Source organism: Zosterops lateralis (genome assembly GCF_965231275.1).
Source record: "Zosterops lateralis genome assembly, chromosome: 38".
NCBI lineage: Eukaryota > Metazoa > Chordata > Aves > Passeriformes > Zosteropidae > Zosterops > Zosterops lateralis.
In genome coordinates this window covers 461,698-488,223 of record NC_139798.1, presented here as the reverse complement: position 1 = coordinate 488,223, position 26,526 = coordinate 461,698, and the positions used below count along the sequence as shown (strand labels likewise).

Genomic DNA, 26,526 nt, shown 5'->3' with positions numbered 1-26,526 from the left:
ATAACATTAATAACACTAATTAATAACACTAATAATAAATTATTTAATAATTAGTAATAATTTTACCATAGTAATAATTTCATTAATAGATTAAATAATATTAATAATAATAATATTAATAAATTACTTAATAATTAGTAGTAATTTTACTAAAAATAGTAATAATTTCATTAATACAATAATTAATATTAATAATATTAATAAATTACTTAATAATTAGTAATAATTTTATTATAGATAATAATAATTTCATTAATACAATAATTAATATTAATAATAATAATAAATTACTTAATAATTAGTAATAATTTTACTAAAAATAGTAATAATTTCATTAATACAATAATAATTATTAATAATAATAATAATTTACTTAATAATTAGTAATAATTTTACTATAAATAATAATAATTTCATTAATCTATTAAATAATAATAATAGTAATAACAATAGTAATAATAATATAATGATGATCTATTCCATAAAATAAAAAAAAAATAATAAATTAATAAATTATAGTAATTTTTTTTAAATAATTTAATTCAAAAAATAAATAATCAATAATAAACGGATAATTATTAAATTATTTATCGATAAAATTACTAATAACTCAAATAACGACGTCGCTGTAAATTTCCGCGTAAATTTCAATTAAATTTGCATAAATTATCGCCTCGAACGAGGTGAATTCAAGTAACAAAATATATAATAAAACCGAATTTATTTAACAATAATATCACCAATAATTCAAATAACGACGTCATTCCAAGTCTGGCGTAAATCAGCATAAAATTTGCATAAAATTTGCATAAATTTGCATAGATAATGACCTTTATCAGGGTGACGGCGGTGCCGTAGCAGAGGCTGAGCAGGAAGAGGACGATGAAGGTCCCCGAGGTCCAGAGGGCGGAGCCTGAGGGGTCTGGCCCCGCCCCCTCCCACAGGAACAGCCCCGGGCAGGGCGGGGCTGGGGAAATAAAGGGTTAAAAATATTAAAAATAATGGGGGGAAAAATGGGGAAAAAATGGGGAAAAATGGGGAAAAATTGGGGAAAAAATGGTGAAAAAATGGAGGACAAGATGGCGGAAAAATGGGGGGGAAATGGGGAAAAATGGGGAAAAAATGGGGGAAAAATGGGGAAAAAATGGGGGGGAAAATGGTGAGAAAATGGAGGACAAGATGGCGGAAAAAATGGGGAAAAAATGGGGAAAATTAAGGGGGGAAAATGGAGAAAATATGGGGAAAAAATGGGGAAAAAATGGGGAAAAATGGGGAAAAATGGGGAAAATTAAGGGGGGGAAATGGAGAGAAAAATGGGGGAAAATTGGAGAAAAATTGGGGAAAAAATGGGGAAAAAATGGGGATAAAATGGGGGAAAAATGGGGAAAAAATGGGGAAAAAATGGGGGAAAATGAGGGAAAAATGGGGGAAAAAATGGGGAAAAAATGGGGGAAAATGAGGGAAAAATGGGGGAAAAAATGGGGAAAAAATGGGGAAAAATTGGGGGAAAATGAGGGAGAAAATGGAGAAAAAATGGAGAAAAAATGGAGGAAAAAATGGAGAAAAATTGGGGGGAAAATGGGGAAAAAATGGGGGGGAAAATGGTGAGAAAATGGAGGACAAGATGGCGGAAAAAATGGGGAAAAAAATGGGGAAAAAATGGGGGGAAAATGGAGAGAAAAATGGGGGAAAATTGGAGAAAAATTGGGGAAAAAATGAGGGAAAAATGGGGAAAAATTGGGCGGAAAATGAGGGAGAAAATGGAGAAAAAATGGAGAAAAAATGGAGGAAAAAATGGAGAAAAATTGGGGAAAAAATGGGGAAAAAATGGGGGGGAAAATGGTGAGAAAATGGAGGACAAGATGGCGGAAAAAATGGGAAAAAATGGGGAAAATTAAGGGGGGAAAATGGAGAAAATATGGGGAAAAAATGGGGAAAAAATGGGGGGGAAATGGGGGGGAAATGGCAAATAAAGGGTTAAAAATGGGGGAAAAAATGGTGAGAAAATGGAGGACAAGATGGCGGAAAAATGGGGAAAAAAATGGGGAAAAAATGGGGAAAAATTGGGCGGAAAATGAGGGAGAAAATGGAGAAAAAATGGAGAAAAAATGGAGAAAAATTGGGGGAAAAATGGGGGGAAAATGGGGGAAAAATGGGGAAAAAATGGGGGGAAAATGGGGAAAAAATGGGGGGGAAAATGGTGAGAAAATGGAGGACAAGATGGCGGAAAAAATGGGGGGGAAATGGGGGAAAAATGGGGGAAAAATGGGGAAAAATGGGGAAAATTAAGGGGGGGGAAATGGAGAGAAAAATGGGGGAAAATTGGAGAAAAATTGGGGAAAAAATGGGGAAAAAATGGGGGAAAATTGGGGAAAAATTGGGGAAAAATTGGGGAAAAATTGGGGAAAAATGGTGAAAAAATGGAGGACAAGATGGCGGAAAAAATGGGGAAAAAAAGGGGAAAATTAAGGGGGGAAAATGGAGAAAATATGGGGAAAAAATGGGGGAAAAAATGGGGGGGAAATGGGGGGGAAATGGCGAATAAAGGGTTAAAAATGGGGAAAAAATGGTGAGAAAATGGAGGACAAGATGGCGGAAAAAATGGGGGAAAAAATGGGGAAAAAATGGGGAAAAAATGGGGGAAAAATGAGGGAAAAATGGGGAAAAAATGGGGAAAATTAAGGGGGGGAAATGGAGAGAAAAATGGTGGAAAAATGGGGAAAAATGGGGAAAAATGGGGAAAAATGGGGATAAAATGGGGGAAAAATGGGGGGAAAATGGTGAGAAAATGGAGGACAAGATGGCGGAAAAAATGGGGAAAAAAATGGGGAAAATTAAGGGGGGAAAATGGAGAAAATATGGGGAAAAAATGGGGGGGGAAATGGGGGGGAAATGGCAAATAAAGGGTTAAAAATGGGGGGAAATGGTGAGAAAATGGAGGACAAGATGGCGGAAAAAATGGGGGAAAAAATGGGGAAAAAATGGGGGAGGGAAAATGGTGAGAAAATGGAGGACAAGATGGCGGAAAAAATGGGGAAAAAAATGGGGAAAAAATGGGGGAAAATGGAGAGAAAAATGGGGGAAAATTGGAGAAAATTGGGAAAAATGAGGGAAAAATGGGGAAAAATTGGGCGGAAAATGAGGGAGAAAATGGAGAAAAAATGGAGAAAAAATGGAGGAAAAAATGGAGAAAAATTGGGGAAAAAATGGGGAAAAAATGGGGGGGAAAATGGTGAGAAAATGGAGGACAAGATGGCGGAAAAAATGGGAAAAAATGGGGAAAATTAAGGGGGAAAATGGAGAAAATATGGGGAAAAAATGGGGAAAAAATGGGGGGAAATGGGGGGGAAATGGCAAATAAAGGGTTAAAAATGGGGGAAAAAATGGTGAGAAAATGGAGGACAAGATGGCGGAAAAATGGGGAAAAAATGGGGAAAAAATGGGGAAAAATTGGGCGGAAAATGAGGGAGAAAATGGAGAAAAAATGGAGAAAAAATGGAGAAAAATTGGGGAAAAAATGGGGGGAAAATGGGGGAAAAATGGGGAAAAAATGGGGGGAAAATGGGGAAAAAATGGGGGGGAAAATGGTGAGAAAATGGAGGACAAGATGGCGGAAAAAATGGGGGGGAAATGGGGGAAAAATGGGGGAAAAATGGGGAAAAATGGGGAAAATTAAGGGGGGGGAAATGGAGAGAAAAATGGGGGAAAATTGGAGAAAAATTGGGGAAAAAATGGGGAAAAAATGGGGGAAAATTGGGGAAAAATTGGGGAAAAATTGGGGAAAAATTGGGGAAAAATGGTGAAAAAATGGAGGACAAGATGGCGGAAAAAATGGGGAAAAAAAGGGGAAAATTAAGGGGGGAAAATGGAGAAAATATGGGGAAAAAATGGGGAAAAAATGGGGGGGAAATGGGGGGGAAATGGCGAATAAAGGGTTAAAAATGGGGAAAAAATGGTGAGAAAATGGAGGACAAGATGGCGGAAAAAATGGGGGAAAAAATGGGGAAAAAATGGGGAAAAAATGGGGAAAAAATGGGGGAAAAATGAGGGAAAAATGGGGAAAAAATGGGGAAAATTAAGGGGGGGAAATGGAGAGAAAAATGGTGGAAAAATGGGGAAAAATGGGGAAAAATGGGGAAAAATGGGGATAAAATGGGGGAAAAATGGGGGGAAAATGGTGAGAAAATGGAGGACAAGATGGCGGAAAAAATGGGGAAAAAAATGGGGAAAATTAAGGGGGGAAAATGGAGAAAATATGGGGAAAAAATGGGGAAAAAATGGGGGGGAAATGGGGGGGAAATGGCAAATAAAGGGTTAAAAATGGGGGGAAATGGTGAGAAAATGGAGGACAAGATGGCGGAAAAAATGGGGAAAAAAATGGAGAAAAAATGGGGAAAAAATGGGGAGAAAATGGGGAGAAAATGGGGAAAAATGGGGAAAAAATGGGGAGAAAATTTTGCCCAAAATCCACTTTTTATCCTCCTAAAAATCCACATTTTTCTCCAAAAAATCCCCCTTTTTCTCCTAAAATTCACAAATTTCACCCCAAATCCACATTTTCCCTCCCAAAAATCCACTTTTTTTCCCCAAAATCCACATTTTTCTCCCCAAAATCCACATTTTTTCCCTCCAAAAGTCGCCGATTTCGCCCCAAATCTACATTTTCCTCCCGATACCAAAAAATCCACATTTTCCTCCCAAAAATCCACTTTTTTCTCCTAAAAATCCACATTTTTCCTCCCAAATCCGCGTTTTCCCTCCAAAAATTCACATTTTTCCTCCTAAAAATCCACATTTTTGCCCCAAAAATCCAAATTTTCCCTCCTAAAATTCACCAATTTCGCTCCAAATCAACTTTATCCCAAAATTCACATTTTCCCTCCCAAAATCTTCATTTTTTCCCTCCCAAAACTCCGTTTTTCTCGCCGATTTCGCCCCAAAAACTCCGTTTTTTTTTTCCCCGAAAAAAAATCTCAAAAATCCAACTTTAATTCCTCAACATTTTTATTTCTCAAAATCTTTTAAAATTAAATTTTTTTTTTCAATAACAGACGGTGTCGGAATCCGCCAACACCACGGACACGTTGACGTTCGCCGGCCTCGCCATCGTCTTGTCCAAACTCCTCTGAATAAACTTCATCCCAATCCCATCATGCCCCGCCCCAATCCCATCATGGTCGCCTCAATCCCATCATGCCCCGCTCCAATCCCATCATGGCCGCCCCAATCCCATCATGGCCGCCCCAATCCCATCATGGCCGCCCCAATCCCATCATGGCCGCCCCAATCCCATCATGCCCTGCTCCAATCCCATCATGGCCGCCCCAATCTCATCATGGCCGCCCCAATCCCATCATGCCCCGCTCCAATCCCATCATGGCCGCCCCAATCCCATCATGGCAGCTCCATTTCCATCATGGCCGCCCCAATCCCATCATGGCAGCTCCATTTCCATCATGGCCGCCCCAATCCCATCATGGCGGCGCCGCCATCTTGGAATCGGTTCCGGAACCTTCCGGAAATTCCAAAATTCACTTTTTTTCCCGCCTAAAATTTGGTGTTTTTTCCTTTTCCCGAAATCGACGGGTTTTGTCCCAAAATCCACTTGTCTCTATTAAAAATCCACATTTTTACCCCAAAAATCCAAATTTTCCCTCCTAAAAATCCACAAATTTCACCAAAACCCACGAATTTCGCCCCAAAACCAACGTTTTCCTCCCGATACCAAAAATCCACATTTTTCCTCCCAAAAATCCACTTTTTTCTCCTAAAAATCCACATTTTCCCTCCCAAAATCTACAAATTTCTTCCCAAATCCATTTTCCCGCCCAAAAATCACTTTTTTCTCCAAAAATCTTCATTTTTTCCCTCCCAAAATTCACCAATTTCACCCCAAATCCACATTTTCCTCCTGATACCAAAAATCCACATTTTCCCTCCTAAAAATCCACATTTTTACCCCAAAAAATCCAAATTTTCCCTCCTAAAATATGCCAATTTCACCCCAAATCCACATTTTCCTCCCAATACCAAAAATCCACATTTTTCCTCCTAAAATCCACTTTTTTACCCCAAAAAATCCACATTTTTCCCTCCCAAATTCACCAATTTCGCTCCAAATCGACTCATCCCAAAATTCACATTTTCCCTCCAAAAATCTTCATTTTTTCCTCTAAAAATCCACAAATTTCGCCCCAAATTTCCATTTTTTTCCCCCGAAAAAAACCCACAAAAATCCAGATTTTAATCTCTCAATATTTTTTATTTCTAAAAATTTAAATTTCAATAACAGACGGTGTCGGAATCCGCCAACACCACGGACACGTTGACGTTCGCCGGCCTCGCCATCGTCTTGTCCAAACTCCTCTGAATAAACTTCATCCCAATCCCATCATGCCCCACCACGCAGGCGAAGACGTCGCCCCTCCTCCACTCCTCCGCCCCCACCGCCATCTTGGAATAGGCCGAGAACCTCCCGGAACTTCCGGCGTCGGGCTCCGGGCCCAAGATGGAGAATTTCCCAGAATCCACCGGGGCGTCCAGGTGCGTCCAGGTGATCAGGACGTCGCGGGGGGCGAAGCCGCTGGCCAGGCACGTCAAGGTGACGGTTTCCGACAAGGCCAACTCTTCGGGGGGCGGAGGGAAGACGAAGACTTTCGGGGCGACGGCGGCGCCGGCTGGAGAAGGGTCGGGTTGTTGGGTTGGGGTTTGGTCAAATGGAGGGGACCCAGTTGGGTTGACCCTTCCCAGTTGGGTCTCCCAGTTGACCAAACCATTCCCAGTTGACCAAACCAATTCCAGTTGGGTCTCCCAGTTTGATTTCTCCATTCCCAGTTTGGCTCTTCCATTCCCAGTTGGGTTCCCAGTAAGAAGAAACCATTCCCAGTTTGACTTGGCTATTCCCAGTTGGGTCTCCCAGTTTGACCAGACCATTCCCAGTTAGAAAAGCCATTCCCAGTTGGGTTCCCAGTTGGGTCTCCCAGTTGGAAGAATCAAATCCCAGTTGGGTCTCCCAGTTGACCAAACCACTCCCAGTTGGGTTCCCAGTTTGGTTCCCAGTTGGGTTTCCCATTCCCTGTTGGGTCTCCCAGTTTGGAGAAACCCATTCCCAGTTTGACTCTTCCAATCCCAGTTGGGTTTACCAGTAAGACCAAACCATTCCCAGTTTGATTTCTCCATTCCCAGTTGGGTCTCCCAGTTGAAAAAATTATTCCCAGTTTGACTTGTCTATTCCCAGTTGACTCTCCCAGTAAGACTTGACCGTTTCCAGTTGTGTCTCCCAGTTTGGTCTCTCCATTCCCAGTTTGACTCTTCCATTCCCAGTTGAATCCCCAGTTTGATTTCATCGTTCCCAGTTGACCAAACCAATCCCAGTTGGGTCTCCCAGTTTGGTTTCTCCATTCCCAGTTTGGCTCTTCCATTCCCAGTTTGGTCTCCCAGTTAAAGTTGACCCTTCCCAGTTGGGTCTCCCAGTTTGACTCTTCCATTCCCAGTTTGACTCTTCCAATCCCAGTTGGGCCTCCCAGTTTGATCTCTCCATTCCCAGTTGGGTTCCCAGTTGAGTCTCCCAGTTTGAGTTGACCCTTCCCAGTTTGGTCTCCCAGTTTGATCAAACCAATCCCAGTTGGGTCTCCCAGTTTGATTTCTCCATTCCCAGTTTGACTCTTCCATTCCCAGTTGGGTCTCCCTGTTGAGTTGACCCTTCCCAGTTGGGTTCCCCAGTTTGACCAAACCATTCCCAGTTCAGTCTCCCAGTAAGGGTTGACCATTCCCAGTTGGGTCTCCCAGTTTGATTTTACCGTTCCCAGTTGATCAAACTATTCCCAGTTTGACTTCACTGCTCCCAGTTGGGTCTCCCAGTTTGACTTCACCAATCCCAGTTTGGCTTCTCCATTCCCAGTTGGGGCTCCCAGTTTGACCAAACAATTCCCAGTTGGGTTCCCAGTAAGACCAAACCATTCCCAGTTTGGCTCTTCCATTCCCAGTTTGGGTCTCCCAGTTTGACCAATCCATTCCCAGTTGACCAAACCAATCCCAGTTTGATTCCTCCAATCCCAGTTGGGTCTCCCAGTTTGAGTTGACCCTTCCCAGTTTGGGTCTCCCAGTTTGACCAGACCATTCCCAGTTGGGTCTCCCAGTTGGAGAAACCCATTCCCAGTTGAGTCTCTCCCTTCCCAGTTGGGTCTCCCAGTTTGATTTCATCATTCCCAGTTTGATTCCTCCATTCCCAGTTTGACTCTTCCATTCCTATTTGGGTCCCCAGTGAGACTTGACCCTTCCCAGTTGGGTCTCCCAGTTGAAAAAAATCGTTCCCAGTTTGACTCTTCCATTCCCAGTTGGGTTTCACATTCCCAGTTGGGTCTCCCAGTTGACCAACGATTCCCAGTTTGAGTTGACCCTTCCCAGTTTGGTTTCACTGTTCCCAGTTTGACTCTTCCAATCCCAGTTGAGTCCCCAGTTGACCAAACCGTTCCCAGTTTGGCCTCCCAGTTTGACCAGACCATTCCCAGTTTGACTTTTCCATTCCCAATTGGGTTCCCAGTTTGGATTCATCGTTCCCAGTTGGGTCTCCCAGTTGGAGAAACCCATTCCCAGTTTGATTTCTCCATTCCCAGTTAAGTCTACCAGTTTGACCAAACCGTTCCCAGTTTGGCCTCCCAGTTTGACCAAACCATTCCCAGTTTGACCTCCCACTTTGATCTCTCCATTCCCAATTGGGTTCCCAGTTTGACTTTGCCGTTCCCAGTTTGGTCTCCCAGTTGAGTCTCCCAGTTGGAGAAACCCATTCCCAGTTGGATTGACCCGTTGGGTTGACCTTTCCCAGTTTGACTCTTCCAATCCCAGTTGGGTCCCCAGTTTGATTTCACTGTTCCCAGTTTGACTCTTCCATTCCTATTTGGGTTCCCAGTTGGGTCTCCCACTTGGGTTGACCCTTCCCAGTTGGGTCTCCCAGTTTGACCAAACAATTCCCAGTTGGATCTCCCAGTTTGACTCTTCCAATCCCAGTTGGGTCTCCCAGTTGACCAAACCCTTCCCAGCTGGGTGTCCCAGTTTGGTTTCACCGTTCCCAGTTCGGCTCTTCCATTCCCAGTTTGACTCGTCCAATCCCAGCTGGGTTCCCAGTTGCATCTCCCAGTTGGAGAAACCCATTCCCAGTTTGATTTTATCATTCCCAGTTGGGTCTCCCAGTTTGATTTCTCCATTCCCAGTTTGACTCTTCCAATCCCAGTTTGGTTTCACCGTTCCCAGTTTGGCTTCTCCATTCCCAGTTGGGTCTCCCAGTTTGGAGAAACTCATTCCCAGTTTGACTCTTCCATTCCTATTTGGGTTCCCAGTTTGATGTCACCATTCCCAGTTGACTCTCCCAGTTGACCAAACCATTCCCAGTTTGACTTGACCAATCCCAGTTGGGTCTCCCAGTTGGAAGAACCAAATCCCAGTTGGGTCTCCCAGTTTGGTCTCTCCATTCCCAGTTTGACCAGACCATTCCCAGTTGGGTCTCCCAGTTGGACCAATCCACTCCCAGTTTGATCCTTCAATTCCCAGTTGGGTCTCCCAGTTTGATCTCTCCATTCCCAGTTAGAAAAGCCATTCCCAGTTGGGTTCCCAGTTGGAAAAAAAACGTTCCCAGTTTGACTCCTCCATTCCTATTTGGGTTCCCAGTTTGGTCTCCCAGTTTGAGTTGACCCTTCCCAGTTTGGGTCTCCCAGTTTGACCAAACAATTCCCAGTTGAGTTCCCAGTAAGAGTTGACCCTTCCCAGTTGGCTCTCCCAGTTTGACTTCACCAATCCCAGTTTGGATTCATCGTTCCCAGTTGGGTCTCCCAGTTTGGTCTCTCCATTCCCAGTTTGACTTTTCTATTCCCAGTTGAGTTTCCCAGTTGAGTCTCCCAGTTTGGTTTCTCCAATCCCAGTTTGACCAAACCAATCCCAGTTTGGGTCTCCCAGTTTGAGTTGACCCTTCCCAGTTGGGTCTCCCAGTTTGACTCTTCCAATCCCAGTTGGGTCTCCCGGTTGAGTTTCACCATTCCCAGTTAGAAAAGCCATTCCCAGTTGGGTCTCCCAGTTTGGCCAATCCATTCCCAGCTGAGTTCCCAGTTTGAGTTGACCCTTCCCAGTTTGACCTGACCAATCCCAGTTTGGGTTCCCAGTAAGAGTTGACCCTTCCCAGTTTGGGTCTCCCAGTTTGATCTCTCCATTCCCAGTTTGACTCTTCCATCCCCAGTTGGGTTTCACTGTTCCCAGTTTGACTCTTCCATTCCTATTTGGGTTCCCAGTAAGGGTTGACCATTCCCAGTTGGGTCTCCCAGTTAAAGAAACTCATTCCCAGTTTGACTCTTCCATTCCCAGTTGGGTTCCCCAGTTGACCAAACTGTTCCCAGTTGGGTCTCCCAGTTTGATCTCTCCATTCCCAGTTTGACCAGACCATTCCCAGTTGGGTCTCCCAGTTGGGTTTCCACCATTCCCAGTTGGAGAAACCCATTCCCAGTTTGACTTCTCCATTCCCAGTTGGGTCTCCCAGTTTGACTCTTCCATTCCCAGTTGAGTTCCCAGTTTGAGTTGACCCATCCCAGTTTGGTCTTCCAGCTTGGTTTCACCATTCCCAGTTTGACTCTTCCATTCCCAGTTGGGTCTCCCAGTTGGAAGAACCAAATCCCAGTTGGGTCTCCCCGTTGACCAAACCCTTCCCAGTTGGGTTCCCAGTAAGGGTTGACCATTCCCAGTTGGGTCTCCCAGTTTGACTCTTCCATTCCCAGTTGGGTTTCACCACTCCCAGTTGGGTCCCCAGTAAGAGTTGACCCTTCCCAGTTGGGTCCCCAGTTGGAGAAACCCATTCCCAGTTTGATTTCTCCATTCCCAGTTAAGTCTACCAGTTTGACCAAACCATTCCCAGTTTGACCTCCCACTTTGATCTCTCCATTCCCAATTGGGTTCCCAGTTTGACTTTGCCGTTCCCAGTTTGGTCTCCCAGTTGAGTCTCCCAGTTGGAGAAACCCATTCCCAGTTGGATTGACCCGTTGGGTTGACCTTTCCCAGTTTGACTCTTCCAATCCCAGTTGGGTCCCCAGTTTGATTTCACTGTTCCCAGTTTGACTCTTCCATTCCTATTTGGGTTCCCAGTTGGGTCTCCCACTTGGGTTGACCCTTCCCAGTTGGGTCTCCCAGTTTGACCAAACAATTCCCAGTTGGGTCTCCCAGTTTGACTCTTCCATTCCCAGTTGGGTCTCCCAGTTGACCAAACCCTTCCCAGCTGGGTGTCCCAGTTTGGTTTCACCGTTCCCAGTTCGGCTCTTCCATTCCCAGTTTGACTCGTCCAATCCCAGCTGGGTTCCCAGTTGCATCTCCCAGTTGGAGAAACCCATTCCCAGTTTGATTTTATCATTCCCAGTTGGGTCTCCCAGTTTGATTTCTCCATTCCCAGTTTGACTCTTCCAATCCCAGTTTGGTTTCACCGTTCCCAGTTTGGCTTCTCCATTCCCAGTTGGGTCTCCCAGTTTGGAGAAACTCATTCCCAGTTTGACTCTTCCATTCCTATTTGGGTTCCCAGTTTGATGTCACCATTCCCAGTTGACTCTCCCAGTTGACCAAACCATTCCCAGTTTGACTTGACCAATCCCAGTTGGGTCTCCCAGTTGGGTTTCCACCATTCCCAGTTGACCAAACCAATCCCAGTTTGAGTTGACCCTTCCCAGTTGGGGCTCCCAGTTTGACCAAACAATTCCCAGTTGGGTTCCCAGTAAGACCAAACCATTCCCAGTTTGGCTCTTCCATTCCCAGTTTGGGTCTCCCAGTTTGACCAGACCATTCCCAGTTTGACTCTTCCATTCCCAGTTGGGTTCCCCAGTTGACCAAACTGTTCCCAGTTGGGTCTCCCAGTTTGATCTCTCCATTCCCAGTTTGACCAAACCATTCCCAGTTGGGTCTCCCAGTTGGGTTTCACCATTCCCAGTTGGAGAAACCCATTCCCAGTTTGGATTCTCCATTCCCAGTTTGACTTCACCGTTCCCAGTTGGGTCTCCCAGTTGGAGAAACCCATTCCCAGTTTGGTCTCTCCGTTCCCAGTTTGATTTTTCCATTCCCAGTTGGGTCTCCCAGTTTGACTCTTCCATTCCCAGTTGGGTCTCCCAGTTGACCAAACCGTTCCCAGTTGAATCTCCCAGTTGGAGAAACCCATTCCCAGTTTGATTTCTCCATTCCCAGTTTGGCTCCTCCATTCCCAGTTTGACTTCGCCGTTCCCAGTTGGGTCTCCCAGTTTGAGTTGACCCTTCCCAGTTTGACTCTTCCAATCCCAGTTGACCCTCCCAGTTCAGACCAGTCCATTCCCAGCTGGGCCTCCCAGTTTGACCCAAACTCTTCCAGTTGAGTCTCCCAGTACGGAACGACCCCAAATCCGCAAATTTTCACCCCAAAATTTCAAATTTCAACCCCAAATCTGCAAATTCCGACCCCAAAACCAACAATTTTTCACCCCAAACCCAGGAACAACTCCAGGAATTTCAACTCCGAAAACCAGAAAATAATTGTGTGAAAAATGAAAAATTGCCTAAAATCCCCGAATTTTGACCCAAAACCCACAAATCCCAACCCCTCAAAAAGCCTCCAAATTCTGACCCCAAAAATTCGCCTAAAAATGGCAAATTTTGTCCCAAATAAACCAAAACCGCTGAAAAACGTGAAAATAATCAGTTAAAACTTCCAACCTAAAAACCTCCCAATTCCCACCCCAAAAATGTGATTTTTCAACCTCAAACCCTCAAATTTCGTCCCAAAACACCCAAAATTTTACCCAAAATTGGGAAGAAACTTAGAGAAAAAAAAAAAGAGAAAAATTGGTTAAAAAAAACCCAAGTTTTGACCTAAAATCCCTGAATTTTGACCTAAAACCCCCGAAATTTCACTCCAAAACCCCCCAAATTTCCCCAAATTTTCCCAAAATCCCCCCAAATTTTTTCCAAAATTTCCCAAAATCCTTAAAAAAAAAAAAACTTACTATTTTCCTTCCTTATCGTGGCCACCAGGGGCGTGTCCCCGACGTCGTCGCCGCCCACTCGACACGTGAACTCCTCGCCGGAATTCCAATCCTCGGCGCAAAGCCCCAAATAATTCCTGACCTCGTATTGGCCGTTGGGCAGGCGGTGGGCGGGGCCGGAAATGGCCACGCCCAAGGCCCCGCCCCCGGAGCGGCTCCAGGTGAATTTGGGGTCGGGGGATTTCAGGTTGGAGGCGACGCAGGTGAGGTTGGGGCTGCTGGACAGGTAAAGGTCCTGAAGGGTCGGCGGGAGGATTTGGACGGAGGGAACCGGTTTGGAACCTGTTGGGGATAAAAATTTGGGTGAAAAAATGAGGATTTTGGGAAAAAATTGGGTTTTTTGGAGAAAAAATGGTGATTTTTAGGGAAAAAAATGGCGATTTTTGGAGAAAAAATGGTGATTTTTTGATGCGACGTCAGGTGAAAATCTGGAATTTAAGGAGAGAAATGGATTTGGGGTGAAAATCCTGAATTTTGGGAGGAAAAGTGGTTTTGGGGTGAAAAACGACGATTTTGGTTGAAAATGGAGAAAATATAGGAAAGAAACGAGAAAATTTGGAGAAAAAATGGGAGAAATTTGAGGAAAAATGGGAGAAATTCGAGGGGAAAAGAGAAAATTTGGAAAGAAGAGGAAAATTTGGGTGAAAATGAGAAAATTTGCGGAAAAAATGGGAAAAATTTGGGAGAAAAAAAGGGAAAATTTGGGAAAAATTGGAAAAATTGAGAAAAAAATGGGAAAATCGGTGAAAATTGAAAAAAATCGGTGGAAGTTACAAAATTTGACAAAAAATGGGAAAATTGGTGAAAAATGGGAAAAATTGGTGAAAATGAGAAAAATTGGAAGAAAGAGGAAAATTGGGTGAAAAATGAGAAAATTTGTGAAAAATAAAAAATAAAAAAACCAGGTGAGGTTGGGGCTGCTTGACAGGTAAAGGACGGACGGAGGGAACCGGTTTGGAACGTGTTGGGGAAAAAATTTGAATTTTTTGGGTGAAAAAATGGAGATTTTGGGAAAAAATTGGTGATTTTTTGGAGGAAAAATGGCGATTTTTTGGGAAAAAATTGGATTTTTTTTTTGAGGAAAAATGGTGATTTTTGGGGAAAAAATGGCGATTTTTTGATGCGTTTTCATTGAAATTCCTGGAGTTTGGTAAAAATGAGAAAATTTGGAAAGAAGAGGAAAATTTGGTGAAAATGGAAAAATTGGGTGAAAAAATGAGAAAAAGGGTGAAAATTACAAAATTTGACCGAAAATGGGGAAAATCGGGTGAAAATCACAAAATTTGATGAAAAATGGAAAATGGGGTGAAAAAAGGACGAAATTGGGTGAAAATTATGAAATTGGTGAAAATGAGAAAATTTGACAAAAATCGGAAAATTTGACAAAACATCGACAAAAAACCAAAATTTTTCTTTAAAAACCTCCAAATTTCACCAAATTTTCCTTCAAAAAAACACCTGAATTTTTGGCAAATTCCGTCGATTTCGCTAAAAATGACAAAACTCATTAAAATTCATTAAATTTCCCCCCCCCAAAAAAAAAAACCCAAAAAATCCAATTTTTCGACCTCATCAAATTTCACCAAAATTGGTAAAAACGAGTCAAAATTTCAGCAAATTTCATAAATTTTGATCAACTCGAAATTTCACCAAAAATTTCATAAAATTCGTCTTTAAAAAAAAATCAAATTTTCATCGAATTTCATCAAATCTCATTTTAAAACTTTCAAAATTTGTGCAAATTTCGTAAAATTTTGGTAAAACTCAAAATTTCATCGGATTTCCTAAAATTCCGCTTAAAAAAATCAAAATTTCACCAAATTCCATCAATTTTTTTTTAAATTTCCTCAAATTTCGCCCAAAATTCCCTAAAATTTCCACAATTTTTGTCTAAAAACCCTCTAAAATTCCCCAAAAATTTCCTAAAAATTCAAAAATAAATCGAATTTTTTGACCGACCTTTGCAGTAGTTGCTGGCGCTGGCGCTGAGGGGCGTGGCCAGGTGGGCGTGGCCGGCCCGGCAGGTGAAGGTGGCTCCCCCTTCCCACAATTCCCGGCTGACGTTGACCCGCCCGCTCAGCACTTCCTGGTTGGCCCCGCCCTCCTCGTGACACGACGAAAGCTCCGCCCCCAGGTCGGTGACGTCACCGTTGACCAACCAGGTGAGGTTGGCCTGGCGGGAGCCACGCCCACGGGCCTGGCACAGCAATTGGACGGCGCCGGGGGCGGAGTCGGGGACGGAGGGATCTGATTGGCCGGGGTCGCTCAGCAGGGAGAGAGTGAAGTTGGCTTTGGGTGGGCAGATATCTTCGCCTGGAAATTGAAATAAAATTCATTAAAATTGACCCAAAATTGGATTAAATGGACCCAAAATTTGTGAAAATGGACCCAAAATTCGTCAAAATGGACCCAAGATTTTGTAAAAAAAAATTGACCCAGAGTTGGTCAAAATTGACACAAAAATTGGGAAAATTGACCGAAAATTTGGTAAAAAAAATCGACCCAAAATTGGTCAAAATTGACCCAAATTTTGGTAAAATGGACCCAAAGTTTGGTAAAAAAAAATGGACCCAAAGTTGGTCAAAATTGACCCAAAGTTGGTCAAAATTGACACAAAATTCATTAAAATGGAGCAAAAATTAGATAAAATTGACCCAAAATTTGGTCCAAAAAAAATCGACTAAAAATCAGTAAAAAAATTCACAAAAATCCCATCCCAAAAATTCACAAAAATTCCCCAAAAATTCACAAAAATTCCCCAAAAAAATCACAAAAAAATCACAAAAAAAAATCCACAAAATTCCTCAAAAAATCCTCAAAAATTCATCAAAAATTCTCAAAAAAAATCCCCAAAAAACTCCAAAAAATCCTCAAAAAATCCTCAAAAAATCCTCAAAAAATCCAGAAAAAAAACCCCAAAAATTAATTTAAAAAATCCTCAAAAATTCTTAAAAATTCACCAAAAAATCCACAAAAAAATCCACAAAAAAATCCTCAAAATTTCTCAAAAATTCAGCAAAAAAAAATCACAAAAAAATCCCCCAAAACCCCCACAAAAATCCACAAAAAAAATCACAAAAAAATCCTCAAAAGATCCCAAAAAATCCCCCCAAAAATCTCCCAAAAAATCCTCAGAAAAGGCACAAAAATCCCCCAAAAATCCACCAAAAAAAATCTCAAAAAATCCTCAAAAATTCACAAAACTCTCAAAAAAAAATCCTCAAAAAAATCCCGCAAAATTCTCTCAAAAATTCACAAAAATTCGCCAGAAAAATCATTAAAAATTCACAAAAATTCTCTCAAAAATTCCCAATATCCACAAAAATCCCCAAAAATCCCCAAAAAAATCCACAAAAAATCCACAAAAAAATCCCTAAAAATATTCAGAAAAAATCCACAAAAATCCCCAAAAATTCACAAAAATTCGTCAAAAAAATCATTAAAAATTCGTCAAAAAATTCTCAAAAATCCACAAAAAAATTACCAGAAAATCCACAAAAATCCCCCCTAAAAAAATCACAAAAAATCCCCCAAAAATCCAACAAAAATCCCCAAAAAATCCACAAAAAATACACAAAAAAATCCTCCAAAAATCCAGGAAAAAATCCCCAAAAATTAATTTAAAAAATCCTCAAAAATTCACAAAAATTCATCAAAGAATCCACAAAAAATCCACAAAAAAAATCCTCAAAATTTCTCAAAAATTCAGCAAAAAAATCCACAAAAATCCCCTCCGAAAAATTCCCAACAAATCCTCAAAAATTCACCAAAAAAAATCACAAAAATCCACAAAAAAAATCCCCAAAAAATCCCTAAAAAATTCACAAAAAAATCCTCAAAAAATCCCAAAAAAATCCACAAAAAATCCCCAAAAAATCCCCAAAAATCCCTTAAAAAAATTCACCAAAACTCCCCAAAAATTCACAAAAATTCCCAAAAAAATCCCCCAAAAAATCCCCAAAAATCCCTCAAAAAAATCCCCAAAAAAATCCTCAAAAAATCCCAAAAAATCCTCAAAAATCCCTCAAAAAAAATTCACCAAAACCCCCCAAAAATTCACAAAAAAATCCCCAAAAAATCCCCAAAAATCTCCCCAAAAATTCACAAAAATTCCCCAAAAAAATCACAAAAAAATCCCTCAAAAAAATTCACCAAAACCCCCCAAAAAATCACCAAAAAAACCCCAAAAACTTCACAAAAAAATCCTCAAAAAATCCCAAAAAAATCCCCAAAAAACCCTCAAAAAATTTCACAAAAAAATCCCCAAAAATTCCTCAAAAAATCACAAAAATTCCCAAAAAAAATCCTCAAAAATTCTGAAAAAATTCTCAAAAAAATCCCCAAAAAACTCTAAAAAAAACCTCAAAAAAAACCCCAAAAAAATCCCCCAAAAAATCCCCAAAAAATCCCCAAAAAATCCCCAAAAATCCCTCAAAAAATTCACCAAAACCCCCCAAAAAATCACAAAAAAATCCCCAAAAAATCCCCACAAAAAATTCACAAAAATCCCCCCCAAAATCATTAAAAATTCACCAAAAAAATCGCAAAAAAATCCCCAAAAAATCCCCAAAACCCCAAAAAATCCACAAAAATTCACCAAAAAAATTCATTAAAAATTCACAAAAAAATCCCCAAAAAATCCCCAAAAATTCACCAAAAAAAAAATCATTAAAAATTCCCAAAAATCCATTTTAAAAACCCCAAAAAACCCCCCTTTTTTTAACCCTTCACTCACCTGTCACGTGCAGCTCATAATTATTCCCCCGATGCGTCACCTGACACCGGAAGTCGCCATTTTCCGCCTCGGCCCCGCTCATCGTCACTCGGGAGGCCAAACCCAAACTTCCGGTTCCCGTCGTCACTTCCGGGAAAACCTTGGCCACGCCCTGGGCCACGCCCCCCCAGCTCAGCTGGGCGGGGCCGGGGAAGAAACCGGAAGCCAAACAGCCAAAGGTCACCTGAGGGTCACACTCATGGCACGTGACCAATGGGAAGAGGGTGGGGGCGTGGGCGGGGGCTGAGAGGGAAAAAAAAAAAAAAAAGTTTAATTAGTTTTAATTAAAAATCCCGTCCGAAATGACCCAAATTTGACCCAAAAATTCCCAAATTTGGTCCAAAAAAAATCCCTGAGAAAATTGATTCAAGATGGCGGAAAATCCCCAGCTCAAAATGGCGGAAAAACAAGGAGTGGGCGTGGCTTTTAATGGTGGAATTTACATCCTAATTAGCATAAAGGAGACCATGCCCATATTTGAGAAGAAAATTTGACCAAATTTGACCCAAAAAATCCCAAAAATTGCCAAGAAAATTAATCCAAGATGGCCGACAACCCCTTATTAGGAAATGGAGGGAAAATGAGAGGTGGGCGTGGCTTTTTTATTATGAAATCCTTCTAATTTGCATAAGGGAGGCCACGCCCATATTTGAGAAAAAATTTCGTCAAAAATGAGCCAAAAAATCCCAAATTTAACCCAAAAAATGCCCCAAAAATTCAATTCAAAATGGCCGAAATTCAATCCAAGATGGCCGACAACTCCTTATAGGGAAACGGTGGGAAAATAAAAAATTCCACCAAAAAAGACCCAAATTTGACCAAAATTTGACCCCAAAAAAATCCGAAAAAATTCGATTCAAAATGGCCGAAAAAATCAACAAAAAAAGGAGGGAAAATCATGGTGGGCGTGGCCTATTTTTGGCGGGAAAACTTCCTAATTTGCATTTTAAAAGCGACGCCCACAATTAACAAAAAAATTTGGTTCAAAAAGACCCAAATTTGACCCAAAAAAATCCAAAAAAAATTAAATTCAAAATGGCGGAAAAAACTACAAACAAAATGGCGGCAAAAAAAACCCTACAAAACAAAATGGCGGCCAAAAACTACAAACAAAATGGCGGCCAAGAAAAACTACAAACCAAAACGGTGGCCAAAATGGCGGCAAAACAAAATGGCGGCCAAAACTACAAAACAAAATGGCGGCCAAAACTACAAAGCAAAATGGCGGCCAAAAAAACCCCTACAAACAAAATGGCGGCCAAACTACAAACAAAATGGCGGCAAAAAATGGCGGGAAAACAAAATGGCAGCCAAAAACTACAAACAAAATGGCGGCAAAAAACTACAAACAAAATGGGGGCCAAAATGGCGGCAAAACAAAATGGCGCCCAAAAAACTACAAAACAAAATGGCGGCCAAACTACAAACCAAAATGGCGGCCAAACTACAAACAAAATGGCGGCAAAAAATGGCGGGAAAACTTCCTAATTTGCATATTAAGCCCCGCCCATCCCAAAACCCAAATTTTGACCCAAATTTGACCCTGAAAAATAAAAAAACCCACAAAAATCGAAAATAAAAAACCACAAAACGTTAAAAATAAAAAAATTGAGGAAATCGAGGCCACGCCCCGTCTGGGAGTGACGTCATCGATGACGTCATCAGGCCACGCCCCCTCCCATTGGGGACAATGAGGAGCTTCAGGTGAGACAAAAAAATGTGAAATTTTGGGGTAAAAAATGAGAATTTTGGGCAAATTTTATCGAATTTTTTTCAAATTTTATGATTTTTTGGTGATTTTTGACAAAATTTGGAAATTTTGGGTCGATTTTTGGGTAAAAAAATGTGAATTTTGGGGTTTAAATTTAATTTTTTTAAAATTTTTTGGATCATCCAGGTGAGTTTTGGGTTAAAAAAAATGCGAATTTTGGGCAAATTTTGGGTCAAATTTCTCAAATTTTGGGCAAATTTTGGGTCAAAATTGTCAAATTTTATGAAATTTTATTAATTTTGGGGATTTTTAAACAAATTTTGGAGGTTTTGGGTCAAAAAATGTGAATTTTGGGTCAAAAAATGTGAATTTTGGGCAAATTTTGGGTCAAAAAATGTGAATTTTTGAGTGAATTTTGTGAATTTTGGGATTTTTAACAAATTTTGGGGGTTTGGGGGTAAAAAATGTGAATTTTTGGGGTTTAAATTTAATTTTTTAAAATTTTTTTGGGTTGTCCAGGTGAGTTTTGGGTCAAAAAATGTGAATTTTTGGGTCAAAAAATGTGAATTTTGGGCAAACTTTGGTCAAATTTTATGAAATTTTTTGGATTTTTGGGATTTTTAACAAATTTTGGAGGTTTTGGGGTAAAAAATGTGAATTTTGGGGGTTTAAATTTAATTTTTTAAGAATTTTTTTGATGGTCCAGGTGAGTTTTGGGTCAAATTTTTCAAATTTTCTGCAAATTTTGGGTCAAAAAATGTGAAATTTGGGCAAATTTTGTCAAATTTTTTTTAAATTTTATAAAATTTTTGTGATTTTTAACAAATTTTTGAATTTTTAATTCGATTTTTAGGGTAAAAAAAGGTGAATTTTTGGGGTTTAAATTTAAATTTTTAAAATTTTTTTGATGGTCCAGGTGAATTTTGGGTCAAAAAATGTGAATTTTGGGCAAATTTTGGGCGAATTTTGTCAATTTTGGGGTGAATTTTGTGGATTTTTGGGATTTTTAACAAATTTTGGGGGTTTGGGGGTAAAAAATGTGAATTTTTGGGGTTTAAATTTAATTTTTTAAAATTTTTTTGGGTTGTCCAGGTGAGTTTTGGGTCAAAAAATGTGAATTTTGGATCAAAAAATGCGAATTTTGGATCAAAAAATGCGAATTTTGGGCAAATTTTGGGTCAAATTTTGTCAATTTTTGGGTGAATTTTGTCGCTTTTTTGGGATTTTTGGGGGTTTTTTTTGAGTTTTGGGGCAAATTTTTGTGGATTTTGGGCAAATTTTTGTCATTTTTCGTCATTTTTTGGTGATTTTGGGGTTTTAGGTTCAATTTTGGGATAAATTTGGGGATTTTTGGGGCGGATTTTTTGGATTTTGGGCAAAATTTGGGGAAATTTTGTCATTTTGGGGCAATTTTGGGGTTTTTTTGTTGCATTTTTTGAGAAATTTGGGGATTTTTGGGTCAAATTTTGTGGATTTTGGGCAAATTTTGGGATTTTTTTGTGATTTTTGGGTTTTTAGGTTCAATTTTTGGGGCAAATTTTGTGAATTTTGGGCAAATTTTGGGATTTTTTTGTCAATTTTTGTCATTTTTTGGTGATTTTGGATTTTAAGGTTCAATTTTTGGGGCAAATTTGAGATTTTTGGGTCAAATTTGGTTGATTTTTGTCAAATTTTGAGATTTTTTTGGGATTTTTAACAATTTTTGGAGTTTCTGGTTCAATTTTTGGGGCAAATTTGGGATTTTTGGGGAAAAAATTGTGAATTTTGGGCAAATTTTTTGGCGTTTTTTGTCTTTTTTGGGCAATTTTGGAGTTTAAGGTTCAATTTTTGGGGCAAATTTTGGGGATTTGGGGCAATTTTGGGGCAATTTTTGTCATTTTTTGGTGATTTTTGATTTTTAAGTTCAATTTTTGTGCTGAATTTGTGGATTTTGGGGCAAATTTTGTGAATTTTGGGCAAATTTTTGTCAATTTTTGTCATTTTTTGGTGATTTTGGGTTTTAAAGTCAATTTTGGGGCAAATTTGGGGATTTTTGGGACAAATTTTTGGGGTTTTTGGGGCAAATTTTGTGGATTTTGGGACAATTTTTCTGATTTTTTTTTTTTTTTTGGTGATTTTTGGAGTTTTGGGGTCGATTTTTGGGCCGAATTTTTGGGAATTTGGGCAAATTTTGGGGCAATTTTTGTCAATTTTTGTGGTTTTTTTTTTTTTTTTGGCCATTTTTGAGTTTTTGATTCAATTTTTGGAGCAAATTTTGAGGATTTTTGGGGCAAATTTTGTGGATTTTGAGCAATTTTGGGGCAATTTTGTGATTTTTTTTGTGATTTTTGGGTTTTAAGTTTTAATTTTGGGTTTTTAGGTTCAATTTTGGGTCAAATTTTGGTGATTTTTGGGAAATTTTGGGCAATTTTTCTGATTTTTTTGTGATTTTTGGGTTTTAAGTTTAAATTTCGGGGACAAATTTGGGGATTTTTGGCAAATTTTGGGTCAAATTTTGTCGATTTTTTGGTCAAATCTTGTAAATTTTTTTTTGGATTTTGGATTTTTAACTTCAATTTTTGGGCTGAATTTTTTGGGATTTGGGGCGATTTTTGTCGATTTTTGTGATTTTTTCTTTTTTCGCGATTTTTGGATTTTCATGTTCAATTTTTGGGGCGAATTTGGGGATTTTTGGGGAAAATTTTGTGAATTTTGGGCATTTTTTTGTCTTTTTTTGGTGATTTTGAAGTTTTAGGTTCAATTTTGGGGCAAATTTGGGGATTTTTGGGGCGAATTTTGTAGATTTGGGGCAAAATTTGGTTGATTTTTGTCAAATTTTGAGAATTTTTGGGATTTTAAACAATTTTTGGAGTTTCAGGTTCAATTTTTGGGATAAATTTGTGAATTTTTGGGGAAAAAAATGTGAATTTTGGGCAAATTTTTTGGCATTTTTTTGTCTTTTTTGGGCAATTTTGGATTTTAAGGTTCAATTTTTGGGGCAAATTTTGTGAATTTTGGGCAAATTTTGTGGATTTTGGGCAAATTTTGTCATTTTTTGTCATTTTTGGGGAGTTTTGAGTTTTAGGTTCAATTTTTGGGATAAATTTGGGGATTTTTTGGGTCAAAATTTCGTGAAATTTGGGCATTTTTTTGTCTTTTTTTTTGGTGATTTGGAGTTTTCGATTCAATTTTTGGAACAAATTTGAGGATTTTTGGGACAAATTTTGTGGCTTTTTGGGCAAAATTTTCTTAATTTTCGTCATTTTTTTTCGGGGGGGGGAGGGGAAATTTTTGGATTTTTAATTTTCAATTTTCGGGGAAAAATTTTGTGAATTTTTGGGTCGGTTTTTTTTTTTTTTTGGGGGGGGGGATTTTTTTTTTGGGGGGCCAATTTTTGGGCTGAAAAATCCTGAATTTTGGGGCCGCTCAAAAAACCCTTCCCAGCTCTCCCAGTATAAACCAGTTTGGACCAGTTTAAACCAGTTTAGACCAGTATAAACCAGTCCAGACCAGTCCCAGCTCTACCATTCCCAGTATAGACCAGTATGGACCAGTATAAAAAAAAAAAAATCGAATTTTTAAACATTTTTTTCCCCATTTTTTCCCACAATTTTTCCCCCGTTTTTTTTCCCCATTTTTTTCCTCATTTTTTTCCCCAGTATAGACCAGTATAGACCAGTATGGACCAGTATGGACCAGTATGAGCTGGGACCAGTCCAGACCAGTATAAACCAGTAAAACCAGTCCAGACCAGTCCCAGCTCTACCATTCCCAGTCCAGACCAGTATAAACCAGTACAGACCAGTACCGGCACCTGGAGCCCCGCAGCTCTACCAGTATAGACCAGTATGGACCAGTATGGACCAGTATGAGCTGGGACCAGTCGAGACCAGTCCAGACCAGTATGGACCAGTATAAACCAGTCCAGACCAGTCCCAGCTTTACCATTCCCAGTTTAAACCAGTATGGACCAGTCCAAACCAGTAAAAACCAGTACAGGACCATTCCAGACCAGTCCAAACCAGTCTAAACCAGTATAAACCAGTCCCAGCTCTACCATTCCCAGTATAGACCAGTCCAGACCAGTCCCAGCTCTACCATTCCCAGTATAGACCAGTATAGACCAGTCCAGACCAGTATAAACCAGTACAGGACCAGTACCGGCACCTGGAGCTGCCCCAGCTTTACCAGTATAGACCAGTATAGACCAGTGTGGACCAGTAAAACCCAGTTTAGACCAGTAAAACCAGTCCCAGCTCTACCATTCCCAGTATAGACCAGTATAGACCAGTCCAGACCAGTCCCAGCTCTACCATTCCCAGTATAGACCAGTATAAACCAGTACAGGACCAGTACCGGCACCTGGAGCTGCCCCAGCTTTACCTGTATAGACCAGTATGGACCAGTAAAAACCAGTTAAAACCAGTAAAACCAGTCCAGACCAGTCCCAGCTCTACCATTCCCAGTATAAACCAGTCCAGACCAGTCCAGACCAGTATAAACCAGTATAGACCAGTCCCAGCTCTACTATTCCCAGTATAGACCAGTATAAACCAGTATAGACCAGTACAGGACCAGTTCAGACCAGTGTAAACCAGTATAAACCAGTCCAGACCAGTCCCAGCTCCACCATTCCCAGTATAGACCAGTTCAGACCAGTCCCGGCACCCACAGCCCCCCAGCTCTACCAGTATAAACCAGTATAGACCAGTATGGACCAGTAAAACCCAGTTTAGACCAGTCCAGACCAGTAAAAACCAGTATAGACCAGTAAAACCAGTCCAGACCAGTCCCAGCTCTACCATTCCCAGTATAAACCAGTCCAAACCAGTATAAACCAGTACAGACCAGTAAAACCAGTCCAGAGCAGTCCCAGCTTTACCATTCCCAGTTTAAACCAGTCCAGACCAGTCCAGACCAGTATAAACCAGTACAGGACCAGTTCAGACCAATATGGACCAGTATAGACCAGTAAAAACCAGTTAAAACCAGTATAGACCAGTAAAAACAATCCAGACCAGTATAAACCAGTATAAACCAGTATAAACCAGTATAAACCAGTCCAGACCAGTCTGGGCTTTGAGATCCCCCCAAAAATTGCCCCAAAAAACCAAAAAATTTGCCCCAAAATTTTCCTCAAAATTTTCCACAAAAATTCCCCAAAAATTTCCACAAAATTTTCCACAAAATTTTCCACAAAATTTATCACAAAATTTACCCCAAAAATCCCCAAATTTCCCCAAAATTCTCCCAAATGAAAAAAAAAAAAAAAATCCCCAAAATTTCCACAAAATTTTCCTCAAAATTCTCCCCAAAAAATCCCCAAATTTTCACCAAAAATTCCCCCAAAATTTCCCAAAATTTTTCCTCAAAAATTCCTCCAAAATTTTCCACAAAAATTCCCAAAATTTCACCAAAATTCCCCCAAAATTTTCGCCAAATTTTCCCCAAATTCTCCCAAAATTCCCCCAAATGAAACAAAAAAATTCCCCCAAATTCCACAAATTTCCCCCAAAATTTCCCCAAATTCCCCCAAAATTTCCCCCAAAATTCCTAAAAAATCATAAAAATCCACAAATTTCCCCAAAATTTCCTCAAATTCCCCCAAATTTCCCCCAAATTGCCCCAAATGAAACAAAAAAATTCCCAAAATTCCCCAAAAATCTCCAAAAAAATAAAAAAAATCCACAAATTTCCCCCAATTTTTCCCCGAATTCCCAAAAATTCCCCAAAATTCCTCAGATTTTCCCCCAAATTTCCCGAATTTTCCCGAATTTTCCCAAAATTTCCCCCAAAATCTCCCCAAAATCCTCCAAAATCCCCCCAAATTCCCAAAAAAATCTCAAAAAAAGAAAAAAATCCCCCAAAATTCTCCAAAAATTTCCCAAAATCCCCAAAAATCCTCAAAATTCCCAAAAATTTTCAAAAAAATCCCCAAAATTTCCCCCAATTTTTCCCCAATTCCCCAAAATCCCAAAAATCCAGAAAAATTTTCCAAAAAATCCTCAAAATTCCCCCAAAATTTCTCAAAATTTTTCAAAATTCCCCCCAAATTCCTGAATTCCCCAAAAATCTCTTTGGAAACAACAAAAAAAAAAAATTCCCAAAAATTCCCCAAAATTCCCCCAATTTTTTCCCAAAATCTCCAAAATTTCCCCCAAATTTTCCCCAAAAATTCCCCCAAAATTCCCCAAATTTCCCAAAAATCCCAAACTCCCAAAAAATCCTCAAAATTCCCCCAAAATTCCCCAATTTTTAAAAAAAATCCCCAAATTTTCCCCAAAATCCCCAAAAAAATCCCCAAAATTCCCCAAATTTTTCCCAAAATTCTCCCCAAAATTAAAAATAAATCCCAAAAAAATCCCAAAAAATCCCAAATTTTCCCCAAAATCCCCAAAAATCCCCAAAAATTCCCCAAAATTCCCCAAAATTAAAAATAAATCCCAAAAAAATCCCAAAAATTCCCCAAAATTCCCAAAAATTCCCCAAAATTTTCCCCAAAATTTTCCCCAAAATTAAAACTAAATCCCCAAAAAATCCCAAAAAATCCCAAATTTTCCCAAAAATTCCCCAAATTTTCCCCAAATCCCCCAAAAATTCCCCAAAAATTCCCCAAAAAACCCCAAAATTCCCCAAAATTCCCCCAAAATTAAAAATAAATCCCCCAAAAAATCCCAAAAATCCCAAATTTTCCCAAAAATCCCAATTTTTCCCCCAAAAATCCCAATTTTTCTCCCCGTTTTCTCCTCAGGCTGGACCGAAGCTCCTGATTGGCTCCCGGCCGGATCTTCTCGCTCCTGATTGGCTCCTGAACGGATCCCGCGGCTCCTGATTGGCTGCGGCCCTGGGGGGGGAAAATGGGGTGAAAAATGGGGAAAAAATGGGGGAAAAATGGGGGAAAAATGGGGAAAAAATGGGGAAAATTTGGGGAAAAATTGGGGAAAAATGGGGGAAAAATGGGGGAAAAATGGGGAGAAAATGGGGAGAAAAATGGGAAAAAATGGGAGAAAAATTGGGGGAAAAATGGGGAA

General features: G+C 40.0%; 1 gene segment (V, D, J or C); it reads right to left on the bottom strand.

Moving 5' to 3' along the window:
* Positions 1-6,280: 6,280 nt before the first annotated feature.
* LOC310921943 (Ig alpha chain C region-like) lies at positions 6,281-18,199 on the bottom strand. The segment is given in 4 exons: positions 17,767-18,199; positions 14,991-15,338; positions 12,993-13,313; positions 6,281-6,677 (listed from the first exon to the last, which is right to left on the bottom strand).
* Positions 18,200-26,526: the final 8,327 nt, after the last annotated feature.